Genomic DNA, 13,802 nt, shown 5'->3' on the forward strand with positions numbered 1-13,802 from the left:
TATTCTGACGAAAAGGAACATTTTGGTGCGTGTGAAAATTTTGGTTTTTGGGAGTGATTTTTCTTCACACACGATGGCTTCTTCTCATAACGGGGGCCTTACAAATGTGCGGTTTTAATACAAAAAATTACAAGGGGTAAATCAGACTCCATACTTAACACTTTTGAACTTTCTCTTCATCGGTCCACATTGGTGATGAAACCTAATCTTAAACACAAACCTAACATGTAAACGCAAAACATAAAGCTACTTGTGCCAAGCTTTCAACAACTAACCTTTGCTCCACTTGTAAAGAAACTTCTTAGGATCTTGGAGTCTACCTTGATGAAAAAGTAATTGAAGTGATTGATAGAAGGAAGCTTTCTATTGTGGCTCATGATGAGTGTGACTTGTATCAATTAATCAATCTTGAATCCAAAGCACTTGTGATAGATGATGACCCTAAAGCTTTGCAAGCCTCATAATGTGCCAAAGGCAACCAACATAGGCTTTCATTTCCAGAGGAGGTCACTTTTTGTCCTCTCATATCTCGGAGTTGGTTCATGCTGATTTAGTAGGCCCTATGGAAGTTGATAGATGATGAAACTATTCTTTGGAAAAGTTTCTTTGGTCATGTCCCATTGCTACATGGCACCATCTTGTTTCCAAGGATATGGATATTGGGCTTTCCCAAGCTGCCCAAGATTTGCAAGCCTCATCATGTGCCAAAGGCAACCAACATTGGCATTCATTTCTAGAGGAGGCCACTTTTTGTCCTCTCATATTTTGATGTTAGCTCATTTTGATCCACTAGACCCTATGGAAGTGGATTCACTTAGAGGGTCAAAGTGCTATTTGATATCCTTGTTGATGATTTCTTTAGAAAGACATGTGTGTTTTACTATAACTTTCAAAGTTTTATAAGTTAAGTTTAGAACCAATCTGAATCCAAAGTCCCTATTTTGAGAGTAAACAATAGAGGTGAATTTATACCATTTGATTCTTTTCTATGTTGTAAGGCCATTCAAAGGTAAACACCTCTCCCTTACACCTCGTGAATAGAATGAAGTTGTGGAGAGAAAAGGCAAGATAGTGAAGGACATAGCGCACACTCTCTTGCATGTTGCCTCTCCCCCTCTCTCATTTTGGGGTGAAGGTATGGCTACATCAATTTATCTTCTTAGCCACTCTCTCACAAAAGTGGTGGATGGTATCACTCTAGAGGAGGTTTTTATTAACTGGCTATGTTGCTCATGTTCTTGTTTCACTAAAGAAGATGAGAACTTTGGATGTTGAATCCAAATAGATGATATGCCTCTTTCTCCGAAGAATTTTGGTTTTGTGATCTTTCCTTGGTGGTTCTTGTTCTCCCCCATGATGCTTTGTTTGATGAGACTAGATTTGGTCATGATTATTTTGGATATTCTTCATCCCATGCTGGAATTGACCCATTCCAACATGTCAAGATGGTTCAACATCTTTTAGCATCGTTGTCCTTATCGCCACCATGACCCCTCCAATCCATATTATTGGTTCCTTTTCACCCTCTCCATCATTGACAATACGAGGACTGTACATTACTAATTCCTACACCTTTTTGTTAATTGATATTAGTGGTACTTATACCATTATATTTTCTACCACACATGTGAAGCCCAAGTTTTCTCTTAGGGGGACTCTCATTCTACTTCAAGATCATAGTCTCTTGGAATCTACCATTCATGAGCAAGCTTCTATTCTTTAAATGACTTATAGTTCTCAACAAATGAATTATACTTTTACATCACATGCAAATGAACCAAAGTCTATAGAGCAGGCTATGTCTCACTCTCATTGGAGAGAGTCTATGATATCTATGATGTCTTCTATTGATATATGAGATGAATTATTCTTTTATAATACATGCAAATGAACCAAAGTCTATAGAGCAGGCTATGTCTCTCTCATTAGAGAGAGTCTATGATATCTGAGATGTCTTCTATTGAGAATAATGATACTTGGAATTTTTTTCCTCGTCCATTCCACAAGAAGATAATAGGTGTGATGTGGCAATTCAAAGAGAAGTTTTAGTCAGATGGCTCTTTGGACAAATACAAGGCTTATTTTACTCTAAAGGGTAAGCTCAAAAGGAGGGTATTGATTTTGATGAGACTTCCACTTCTACTGCACAGCTCACTTGCACTAGATGTTTTGTGATTGTGCTTGTTACACAATATGGATAGCATATTTATCATATATACAAGGCTTATCTTACTCTAAAGGGTAAGCTCAAAATGAGGGTATTGATTTTGATGAGACTTCCGCTTCTACTGCACAGCTCACTTGCACCCGATGTTTTGTGATTGTGCTTGTTACACGGTATAGATAGCATATTTATCATATGGACGTCAATTATGTATTCTTAAATGGTGATTTTGAGGAGTTTATGAGGAACAACCACCTAGTTTTTTCATGCTTACTTGCAAAAGAAGGCACCATACGGTCTCAAACAGTCGGGTTTGGTATCAAAAGATGGATAGATTCTCATTTATTTGGGTTTTGAGCGGTCTTATACCAATACTACCTTTATGTGCTTCTCAAAGAGGTGATATTTATAAACATCTTGTATGTGGATGATAATGTTATCTTATTTTTGGTTGGGTGAAACTAAAGTTATTACCTTTGCCACAAACCTTGGTTTTTTGCATTGCTTCCTTATTTAGAAGTAGTGAAGTCTCTTGATGGCATATTTATCTCTCATAATAAGTATGTTTAGAAATTATTGCAAAAGTATGGTAAGTAAACTTTATCTCCCTTTTCTTGTCCTATGGATTCAAAATCCAAGTTATCTAAGGATGATGATACTCCTTTGGTGGATGCTGTAGAATGCATGCAACTTCTTGGTTCTCTCTTTTTCTTGGTTAACACTCGACCTAATCTTTGTTGTGGCATAGTATGTTGAGCTAGCTTTCTAGTCAGCCTCATCTCTCTCATTGGCAGGGAGCTCATTGAGTATTTTGTTATGTTTGTTGTACTAATGAATGTGGTATATCCTACACCGCATTACTAACAATGGTTCCAATTGGGTTGGTCATGTTGAATGTCATGCCTAGGGTAAGATTGGGAAGGTCAAGAGCCAGGACGGACATGCGGTCAAGGGGTGTTATATATAGCAGGCTATGAGTCTATATATAGTGAGGTTGGGTGGAGAGCTGCATGGTCTAGTTCTCTCTAGTCTTAGATTGGTATCAGAGATTAGGGGTGGGGAGAATCCAAGGAGAATGGGAAAAAAATTTGAGCTTGTATGAATTCTCTCTCCCTCTCTCTATCTCTTTCTCTTGCCTGAAGGATGGAGGAAGGTGAGGGGAAAGGTGGGCTGCGTGCTGCATACTGCAAAGGCGCCACACTTGTGCTCATGCGAAGCATGCATGGAGAGCATGCAAAGAGGTGGCAGTCGAGGACAAGGCTGACGATTGTCATGGGATCAACCCCTTGCACACAAGAGAGAGCTGAGTTTGACCAACACCAAACCATGTGCATACAAGCTTGTTACTAAAGCCAGGGCAAAGGCAGCCTGTGGAGAGCGCCATCGTCCTCCTTATCTCTCTTGCTTGGTCATCATGTCTGCGGCTGCAGAGCCATCCAGAACAGGTTTCATACGTTTTTAAATTATTTTTAGAGATTTGGGGTGCCCTATTTTAGGCACCCCCCTACTCTATGAGGTCTTTCCCATGAGGCTACAAACAAAAAAATCACAGAGGCAAGGCAAGGCAACAAGAAACAAGTGTAGAGGCGAGGCATCCTAGGTTTAGAGGCAAGGGAACAAAGCCATCCTGGGTTGGAGAGGTGCAATAGAGCAATTGCAAGGCTTAAGAAAGCAAAGAGCTTGGGCAAAGCCTCCTTGGCAAGACTCAAAATCAGCAAAGGACCGGCCATGGTTTCCGATTTGGCAAAAACGACATGTAAGTTATGCAAGATGTGTGTTTTTATTTGGTGAAGTTGGACAAGTTAATGACATTCAACACAAGGTGTGTATTGAGGGAAGTTTCAAATTGCTGAAGCATTTGTGGTTTCATTGTGGTCTCAATAGGAAGAAAGGCATGCGCAAATTTAACCAAGCTAGCATGACATGAAAGGTTACCTGGCAGTACACCAAGTTGAATACATCAAGAATCCAAAGTGTTCGAAGAAGGGTTTCTTGGGTCGAAAAAACTACAAGAAGTGCAAGGCATTTAGGCAAAAATTCAAATAACACTATGATCATCAGTCTGAAATGGTCATAATTTACCATTGTCGAAAAGACAGGTTCAACGGACTAATTTCAAGGGTCAATGCAAGCAGTATTGGCCAATTTAGGTACACTTTGTTTGTGCAATTAATATATGTGTTTTTATGCTTCAACTATTGAATTTTGCTCGACAAGTTCAACAATTGGCGGGTGTAATTTTTTTTATGACACTACCATAAACTACATCATGGTACATCAGTCATGTTTTAACAAAGGAGCAAGGCTCCAACAAGGATAATGCATACAAGGGTTTCTACCTTAAACAAAGCAAAGTTCCCTAGCAGTAAAGGCAAGTGAGGAATGGCATGTGACTTGTAAGGAAAACTTATTCGGCAAGGCCGATCATTTGCAATTCATGAGGCCGACAAGCATCTTTCTTTCTCGTTGGAGTTTTAAATTTGCTCGAGCATGGCTCCTCAACAACTTATCTGACCTCGATGTAATAAATATGTGATTATGATCATAAAGTATGCTATTTTTTTTCTCAGAATTTCTTACTCCGTAAATGAATTTCATTTACAAGATTCTATGGTTGTCTTTTAGCAAGTTACATCTTTGATGCAATGGCAAGCCCTGTTGCTAGTTTGGGTAATGTAACAAAGAGGAGCAAGGCTCCATAACCTCACTTGTCCATAGAGTTCATTGACCAACATCTCTTTGATATGTCCTCTTTGTACTATCAAGAGGAGGGGAGAAGCAAGGCTTCCAAGAGCATGGTTCTGTATCAATGTATATGCATTCAATGCATAATCACAGCTTGCCAAAGTGTAGGAAAAATAAGTACACGATGTACTTATTCATTTGATGCATAATCACTCCAAAGCAATTACATCTTGCTAGAGTGTAGGCAAAATAAATACATGACGTACATTGAAGCACAATCATGCCACAGGATGCTCCAACTTCTGATGCTAGGAGCGGTGGTTATTAAAAAATCAAGTTTGGCAATTCGATGACATTTGATAGCTAAGCTTCAAGAGCAATCTCTTTAAATATTGGGCAATCTCATGATTCTCAATAAGCTGCATGATTTGGCAAGGTCGTTCCTCTAGGAAAGATTCATAGTGGCGATTCTCTTATTTTTGGCATTTGTGTGTCAACAAGATCACCTATTAACTATGAGCACTCAGGATGTGTTCCATGTCATCTTTTCGATGAACTTCAGTGTGAAGCAAGGCTTCATTTTAGGGAATATTGCATGTGAGCTTCCAAAGTTTGGAATATGCTATTAGCATACAAACTTGGGAAACTTGGCAACCTATCTCCCTCATGTTTTCTCGGAGATTGGTATGAACCAAGCCATGAGGGCATACATGGTACAACCGATAGCTCTAAATTTTCTCAGTATACATAGCTATGAGTTAGATTCATCAATATAGATGGCTATGAGCCACCTTCAAGTAGAACAATGATAAACGTAGAAACTCGCTCTCAAACAAGCAATTCCTTCTGAATTTCATGATCATGGGCCATGGAGGAGCGATAAGGTTAGCCAACTTCAACTTCTTCTTGCTTTTTGTTTTTAACCTTTAAATTGGACATGATTTTTTTGGATGTGTAAAGCAAGTGCTTTAACAATTTTAATGAGAAGCAAGGCTTCCATTTCATACCGACGTACTATCCATTGATTTAGGATCAAGGATCATGGTCCACAGATTTGGCAAGTGACAATAATAGGATATAAGCTCATAGTTATGTTGGGAAACAACAAACTATGATGTATCCATGCCGTCACAAATCGTGCAAGGCATGTATGCTACCAGTTCAAACTTTGAGACCAACATTGATGACAAGGGCTTATCACACTATTTTTTGATATGTTTATCCCTATTTTAAAATATGCATGCATGTCATTTCAGTATGGTGGACTCATTCCACTAAATCATAGTTTATGCTTTCGCTATAACATCAACTACTCTATTCCGGAAGAGGTGAGGCTATTGTATTTGCTTTTGATTGTTGTATATGACTATAACGATGTGCAATTTTATGCATGAGGTACTGGCAAGAAGACGGTTTTTGTGGATAGCAAATAGGTATGGCCTTGCTATCAAGCAAATAGTTCATGGAACGACATGAATATATTAATAGAGCTTCAGAGAAGGTGATCTCTTGTTTGAGGTGTTGAAAATATTTCTCTTCTGTTCATGAAGAGATATGATTCTTTCAAGCTCTAGTTGTGAATACGATTCCAGCTTACAAAGATTTGTTGTTGAATAGGTATTTCCAGAGGTATGACCCATTCAATACCAAATCACTCCATAGGTGTTGAGGGTCACATGTTGATCTCATCACAGTTTTACTTTCAAGGAAAGAAGTCTACAATCTACCAAGGGATAGTGGACAAGGTCACGTTCCAAAGTTGATTTTAATTACTATTAGACATGGTAGACTGTGTTGGTCACCGTTGGTTGCTAGTTTCAAGGGGTTTAACATTCCAAATTTTAACCAAGGGGTTTGTATTGCAAAGGTAACACCCATCAATTCTTTAATCCACTTTTCTCTTTACAGACAATGATAAGGTCATGTAGGAGCAAAGAATTTTGGGATGTAGTGTCCTAAATACATTTCTACATTATGTAGATAAGGACCTACATGGTAGAGATTTGTTTGGCACATGTTGTACAAGAGGAGAAACATGGTCTTGGAACTCATGGAGTTCAATTTAGCCAATGTGCAGCAAGGATAACGAGGGTCCTTCTCACTCATGTCACATAGTGTTTACAATTACCTCCACAGAAAAGTACATCTCGTACTTGTAGGATGTTCTTTTTTTGACATCCTTATCTGAGAAAAATTTCATATGTGGATAATATGAGTCTCTGGGATTGACACTAGTACCCGTTATTTCAATTATGTGTCATGACACAATCCGCAGGTGCTGGTCAAATCCATTTATTAGAACATTCTGAGGACATCATATCAGCTATTAGACCATTCTAGGCACATCAGATCAGGACCATTTTGAGCACATCAATTATGTGTCACGACATAGTCAATAGGTGCTGGTCAATCCGTTTATTAAACCATTTTGAGCACATCATTATGAGTCTCTGGGATTGACACTAGTACTCGTTATTTCAATTATGTGTCAAGACATAGTCCCCTAGTGCTGGTCAAATCCATTTATTAGACCATTCTGAGCACACCATATTAGGAACAATTTCAATTGACAAAAATTGTCGAATACCTAGTAAGACTTGTTAAGGTTACAAGTATTGTTAAACGACACTAACGGATGGTTGTTTACACATGTAGAAAATTTATGTTCTGTTCACGAACATGTTGTATGGTTGGCACTACCTAGATGTGATTCCTATTATGGTCCCAACTAAGTTAGCACGGATTTCACGTAACTGTAGGGGACAATATTTAGTTTTTTCCCAATGGGCTGTGAGAATAATGTTATCCATAAGCATTGGCAAGTATGGTCATGAATATGTAGGTTTGGATCTGATTTTGCTAAATGCATGCACACTAGTGTTTAGCAAAGGCTGATTTGGAGCGGCATGCACATTCGTGACATTAGTAGCTACTAAAGCATTTTGCACTATATGTGAAATATCTCTATGAGATTAATTGTGGATCTACCAATCACCAATAGAGGTCATAGCTCAATTTGGTGGGTACTTGTAGATTAGCTAACTAAAGTTAACCAAGATAGTCATTCGTAAAATTATTGATTAATCAACAATAATGCAAGTCGTTGTTGTTGCTGTTGTGACACTTGTGAAGATACTGGTTTCTACGTCTACTGCATGTTGTCGGCATCTGAGTGCCAAAGCCTACTCGCTGGTGGCATCCTCCGCTGATGGTCATGGTATGTGATTCTTCTAGTGTCTTTCCCGTTTTGGTGTTGCTGTTACTTCTTGGTCCGAGCACGACATGTCTTGTGTGTTAGCAGGTTGCTCCATTGTTTTATCGGATATTAGGATTACATCTTCATCAGCTAGGACAAATAACAAGATTGTTAGGAATGCGGTAAATGAGGGAATTTTTCTAAAGATTGCTACAAGAAAAGTGTGGCATCAAAGGTCACCTATCGATAAAATTCCACAGTAGTAGTAGCAGTAGAGACAAAGGCAAACTCAACCTTATAGAGGATAAAGACAAAGCCGAGAATCATGAGGAGAAAAATTGTCTCCATGTTTGTGCCACTCTTGATCTCATTATAATGACTTTATTGTGTTGTAGATATGGATGGTCTTTTGCCTTCTTTGTTTGAGGGGAGGATTCTTTAGTCTGTGTGAGACCATATCAGCTAAGACATAATTTTAGTCTATGTAATTAACCCCAACCCGTGTCAGTACTAGCCTGGGTTGCATTGAGTCTCGATCTAGCTTACTTCATTATAGTTCAAAGTTCAAGGCGAGGATTGTTTGGATTATGGCCTTTGGCTTAGTCCTCTCAAACTCTATGGGATTTACCTCTTGTACAACCAGCAATCTAAACTTTATGGGCATTACCTCTTGTACAACTAGCAATCTAATAATCTTGTGAGAATGTCAGGGCATATGACCTAGCACACATGTCATGGTGAGTTGCACAAGGGTTTGAAGCTATTCCAAGTCACACCAATCACCCCTATTTAATGGAGCCACTCTTGACCTTTAGGAGTTGCCCCTAGCTGGTGTTCTATGAAGAGAGACCGCTTGGTTTCAATGGGGTACTAAACATTGTAGATAGGGATCTAGAACTACAAGTGGTGCCAAATCATGTCTCAAAGATAATCTTGGGTGTGAGGATTAAGTTGGCATCAACATCTCACTATTATTAACATACATGGCCCTTGCGATGCCAAGGGAAGAGCCAAACTATGGGTGGATATGAGGGATATGTTTTTGGAAGGAGATTGGTGCATCATGGAGGATGTTAATATGGTGGAGGCCAGAAAGGACAAGACGGGCTCTTTTAGGCTTTTGTCAGGTTTGGAAAAAACAAAATGGGAAGTGCTCTATGAGAAATGGGAATTGATTGACTTATGGGCTATTGGTCCATGGAGTAGCTCAGCTGGCTTAACTTACACTAGCCTCCAATATGCCAACATAGCCTCTCGTCTAAACAAGTGCTACTTCTCAGACCACGTGGATTGGCTTCCACCATCTACAAAATTGACTGTAAATACCACCCAAAGTACCGTACCATTTTCCCCTAAAGTTGAAAATTGTAAGGGCTAAGGAGGAAGGTTTCTATCTGGAAGGGAAGAAGAAAAAACTTGTGTTGGGGGAGCATCTCTTCAAATAACCACTCTTTAGGTCCCTCCAAGTTGGCACTTAACAAGCTGAAGAAAGCTGTAAAAGTGGTAGACCCTGACCTGAGCCTGGCCACACGAATGCATAGCATCTAGATGGAAATAAAAAGAAGATGGTCAAGGGTGAAGAAAGATCAAGATATCTATAACAAAGTAATTAGTGACAAGGTGGAAGATCTCTCTAACGAAATGCTAGAAGACAACGCTTCAAAGGAGGAGCACATGAGGTGGCTTGAAACCAAGGTGGTGTTTGCTGAATTGCAAGTCGAAGAGATAAAAGGACCAGGGGTTGGCCAAAGCGCTTGCCCTCAAGCTTGAGACTTCCACCAACCAAGCTCACTTTTTAAGAGTTTCAAAGTTCAAAAGAAGAAGGGACTCGATAGTAGCAATCACAAACGAGACAAGGAATAAAGTCCAAGAGTAGAATGATATGGCCTTGACCATCTTAAACAAATTATCGATCAACCTGAATCATTACTGATTAGTGATGTAAAGTGCATAGTATTTCCAAGAGAACTAGAAGCCTTGGAAAGTTCCATATCAGATGATGAATGCTGGGCTGCACTTAGGAGGAAAAATCCCCTGGGTGGGATAGGTTGACATCAATTTTTTTCAAAGAGTTTTGGTAGGATCTTAAATCTTGATAACTCAAATACCAAACAAGAATATTTTAGAGGAGAAGATGGCTCCTAACATGAAAAAAGAGCGATCAAGCCTATTCCCAAATTAGTTTACTACTCTCTCTTAAAGAAATGGTGGCCTATCTCAACAAAGTCAGTTGCTTACAAGATTATTGCCAAGGTTATAACACTCTCTTAAAGCACTGATGGTCTATCTCAATGATGTCAATTGCTTACAAGATTATTGCCAAGGTTATAGCACTAAGGATTGCTCCAATCCGAGACAAAGTGATCATCCTCCATCAACATGGATTCATCAAAGGAAGAGTAATCTATGACAAGATTCTAATAGCAATGATAGGCTTCTAGTATGAACATTTTACCAAGCATGAATGCATCCTTCTTGAAGTCGACCTAGACAAGGCATTTGGAAAAATCTTATGGTAGTATATTGAAGTTTTCATGCAAGCTTTGGGCCTTGGACCCAGAATGTGTGCGATTGTGCACACCCAAGGGGGGCGGCTAGCTCCTTTGAGCTCCTCTTCAAACAAAGATTTGATTGGGTCCTAAACAATGTTAAGAGTAAGATGAGAAGGTGGGAGTATACACTCCTCCCCTTCCACAACAGACTATGACTAACTCCTTCATGATTTCATACATATCCTTTGTCTTGCCTATTTTGAAAATAGTCAAAGGCAATTGGAAAAAAAATTGAAACCTATCAAACAGCTCCAGGGTGGAATTGGGAACTTGGACCTAGCATTGCACGTACAAGCCATGTGTGCAAAGCTAGCAGTCTCCCTAACAAATCAAAGGCAAGATTGGGTGGCCATGGCTTGAGATATGATTGACAAAATAGAGCTCTTCTCACAAGGAGGTCCATGGAAGGAGGCTAAAGTGCATGGCCAAATGCTAGCTCCAAGCTGGATTTTTTTGAAGCTAAGGGCTTGCATGAGGGGGATACTAAGAAAGCGCCAGAAACTAGCATCACCATTGGAATGGGGGGAGACCTTTAAATACTTCAGGTGCTCCATATTACACTGGTCCCCTTGGCTCTCCAAGGGGAGGAGGATCCTTGAAGACTTTTTTGAGAAAAGTTGTGAGAAAAGTGAATAACAAAGGGTTCTCCAAGTTGGCACATCTTTGGGACAACACGAACTGCTTTTGGAAGGATGTGGACCAGTCGGTGGTGCAACATAGTTTGAATTTGATTAAAAGTCTATTGATGAGTAGAGTCTCAGAAGCTCTTTGCAATTATTTGTCGATACCTTTTGATGAAAGGCTATTGATCAGTAGAGTCTCAAAAGTTCTATGCGATTGTCCAATACCTTCCACTGAGAGAGAGCTCGATTGGAAAGCTTTCCATTAAGACAAAGTTTTTGCACTTCCAAAAGCATTGGTAACATATAACCCACTGATTTGTAAAGCAAATTGGTTCACTGTGCTCATCATATTGTGGAGGGAGAATTGGTCGGCTAAAAGGTATAAACAACATTTGGAAAGGAAACTGGCCTTGTTGAAAGAAGGTATTCACTTGGAAGGTGCAGTGGGGGTCTATCCCTAATGGGAATAAGATTCTTGCTAGAGGGATTGACACACACTTTCTCTAGGTGCAAAACAATTTCTGAGGATACCTTGCATCTCTTCAAAGACTCCCCTTCCTTGTGGGGTTTGGCCTCCAAAATTTGCAAACGAGCACAGAGGAAATGGAAGGTACTCTTTTTTATAAGAGAGAGAAGATTTCAAAACCAAGCAATTCTAGTGTGCACACAAATGACCAGACAGTAGCATCTAAAGTAGATTTGGAAAGCTTGGAACCTTCAAGTCTTTGAGAGAAACTTTGTGGTAGCTCAGTTCAATGACATCATGTGTGAAATCACTGAGCCTATATAGTTAATAGGGTCAATAGTAGGGAGAGTCGTGCATGCCGAAGATTTGAAATATGTACTAACTTGCATTGGCTACTTGGATAGTGCCCTCTAGGGGAAATACAAACCGTTGATGTTTGGCTAAAGTTGTTGGATAAGGATAACATAGGGTTATTTGCTTATAAATTGTACAACCTTTGTTTGAAGCTCGTTGTACATTCTTTGCTGAGTTAATATAACTTCTCCTCTTACAATTGTGTTATGTGAAAAAAAAATGACATGCTTGTGATAGTAGACTTTGACTCTTAAGCATCAAATAGGCTAGCCTCCTGTTGCAAAATTTGGTATTGCTGCAAGTGAATCCAAAGCTCAATGTGTCTTTTATTGGGAAAAAATCTCATATTAGTAAGTATGACAATGATGTAAGGGTAGGCTAATGTTATCAAAATTTGTATAAGCCCAAAAATGGATTTCACGCTTTAAAATATATTTCTAATCATACATAGCCTAATGAAGACACAAGTTTTAAGAATTAAAATGTCATCAAGAATAGAAAATGCTAATGGCTAAGCTGAGAAGGTGGCGAGAATTTGAATGCCAAGCTCTAGAAAAACATTTAGAGGTCATTACGACTTTTCTTTAAAAAAATTCACATGTTTTGGAAAATTACTTACAATTAATCTCATAAAGGGTAATTAAAGAAAGTAGCAAAAAAGCAGAGTTGTACAAAGGACACATTGTGAAGCATCGGGCTTAACGAAGCTTATTCAAAGGGCTTCCTTTTGAAATGTATGCATTTACAATTTCTATGATAATGAAATTTCCTTTTGAGGAGAGACAAGATGGCTATATAAAATCTCGGTGGATTCACTAGTATTACTAAGGAGACATGACCTGCCTGCACCAAAACTGCCTTATTTACACCCATATAAGGGACTCTCCTTTGTAAAATCTTCCCTTGCCTTAAAAAAAAACCCCTATTGTACACTCATGTGATACCATGCGGTAATTTATGAAATTGGCTAATTACAATGGGTTTTGCATGATTCAATTGTTATTAATCTAAATATTTAAGAATTGAAGTCCGCCTATGCTCAATAGCATACACTATGAGGCCTTCCTCGTCTTGGCAACAAGTGGACACTGAGGTACTTAACACCAAGAGACAAGATTTTGTTGTCATAAAGCTACAAGTAGCATTAGCCTTACAAAAATACCCATATGTTGCATACTGCTTGGATTTCCAGCTGAACAAAACAGAATGTCAATTGTTTATTTTAGGAATGTTAAATGTTTTCTCTTGGGGATATGCCACAATGAACTTCAACAATCACGTGAAATCAAGGATCATATTACAAAGCAAGAATGAAAATTTACCTCACACTTGTTAAGGTGGATATTGCACATCTAAACTTGTGTGATAGCCCCATTGATTGCATCCATGAACTCTGCAATAAATTGGGTAGACTTCATGGCTTGGCCCAAAGTCTTTTATCGCTTCTAGTTCCCATGATGCCCAAGCATGTCTCCTGTTCTCATAGAGGAGTATTCTATCTTTTGATTGGAGGTACCTTTGAGCTTGAGCAATTATTTTTAGGGAGCTCTATTACATCTTGAACTCGTGGAGGACCCATTTTGGGTGATTGGCAATGGCTCTTCAACTCAATTTGTGGCCATGTGATTGCCAAGTGCTATGGAATTGGGATCACATCTTCTTTGCTTTCAAATTTGATTATGGATTTATCAATGACAAAGGCAATAGTTTGGTTAGGAGGTCTTTTACCAAACTATTAAGCTTGTGCTCTCTCTCATTGTAG

This window comes from Adiantum capillus-veneris, chromosome 30, assembly GCF_014529385.1.
Source record: "Adiantum capillus-veneris isolate H3 chromosome 30, ASM1452938v2, whole genome shotgun sequence".
NCBI classification, from domain to species: domain Eukaryota; kingdom Viridiplantae; phylum Streptophyta; class Polypodiopsida; order Polypodiales; family Pteridaceae; genus Adiantum; species Adiantum capillus-veneris.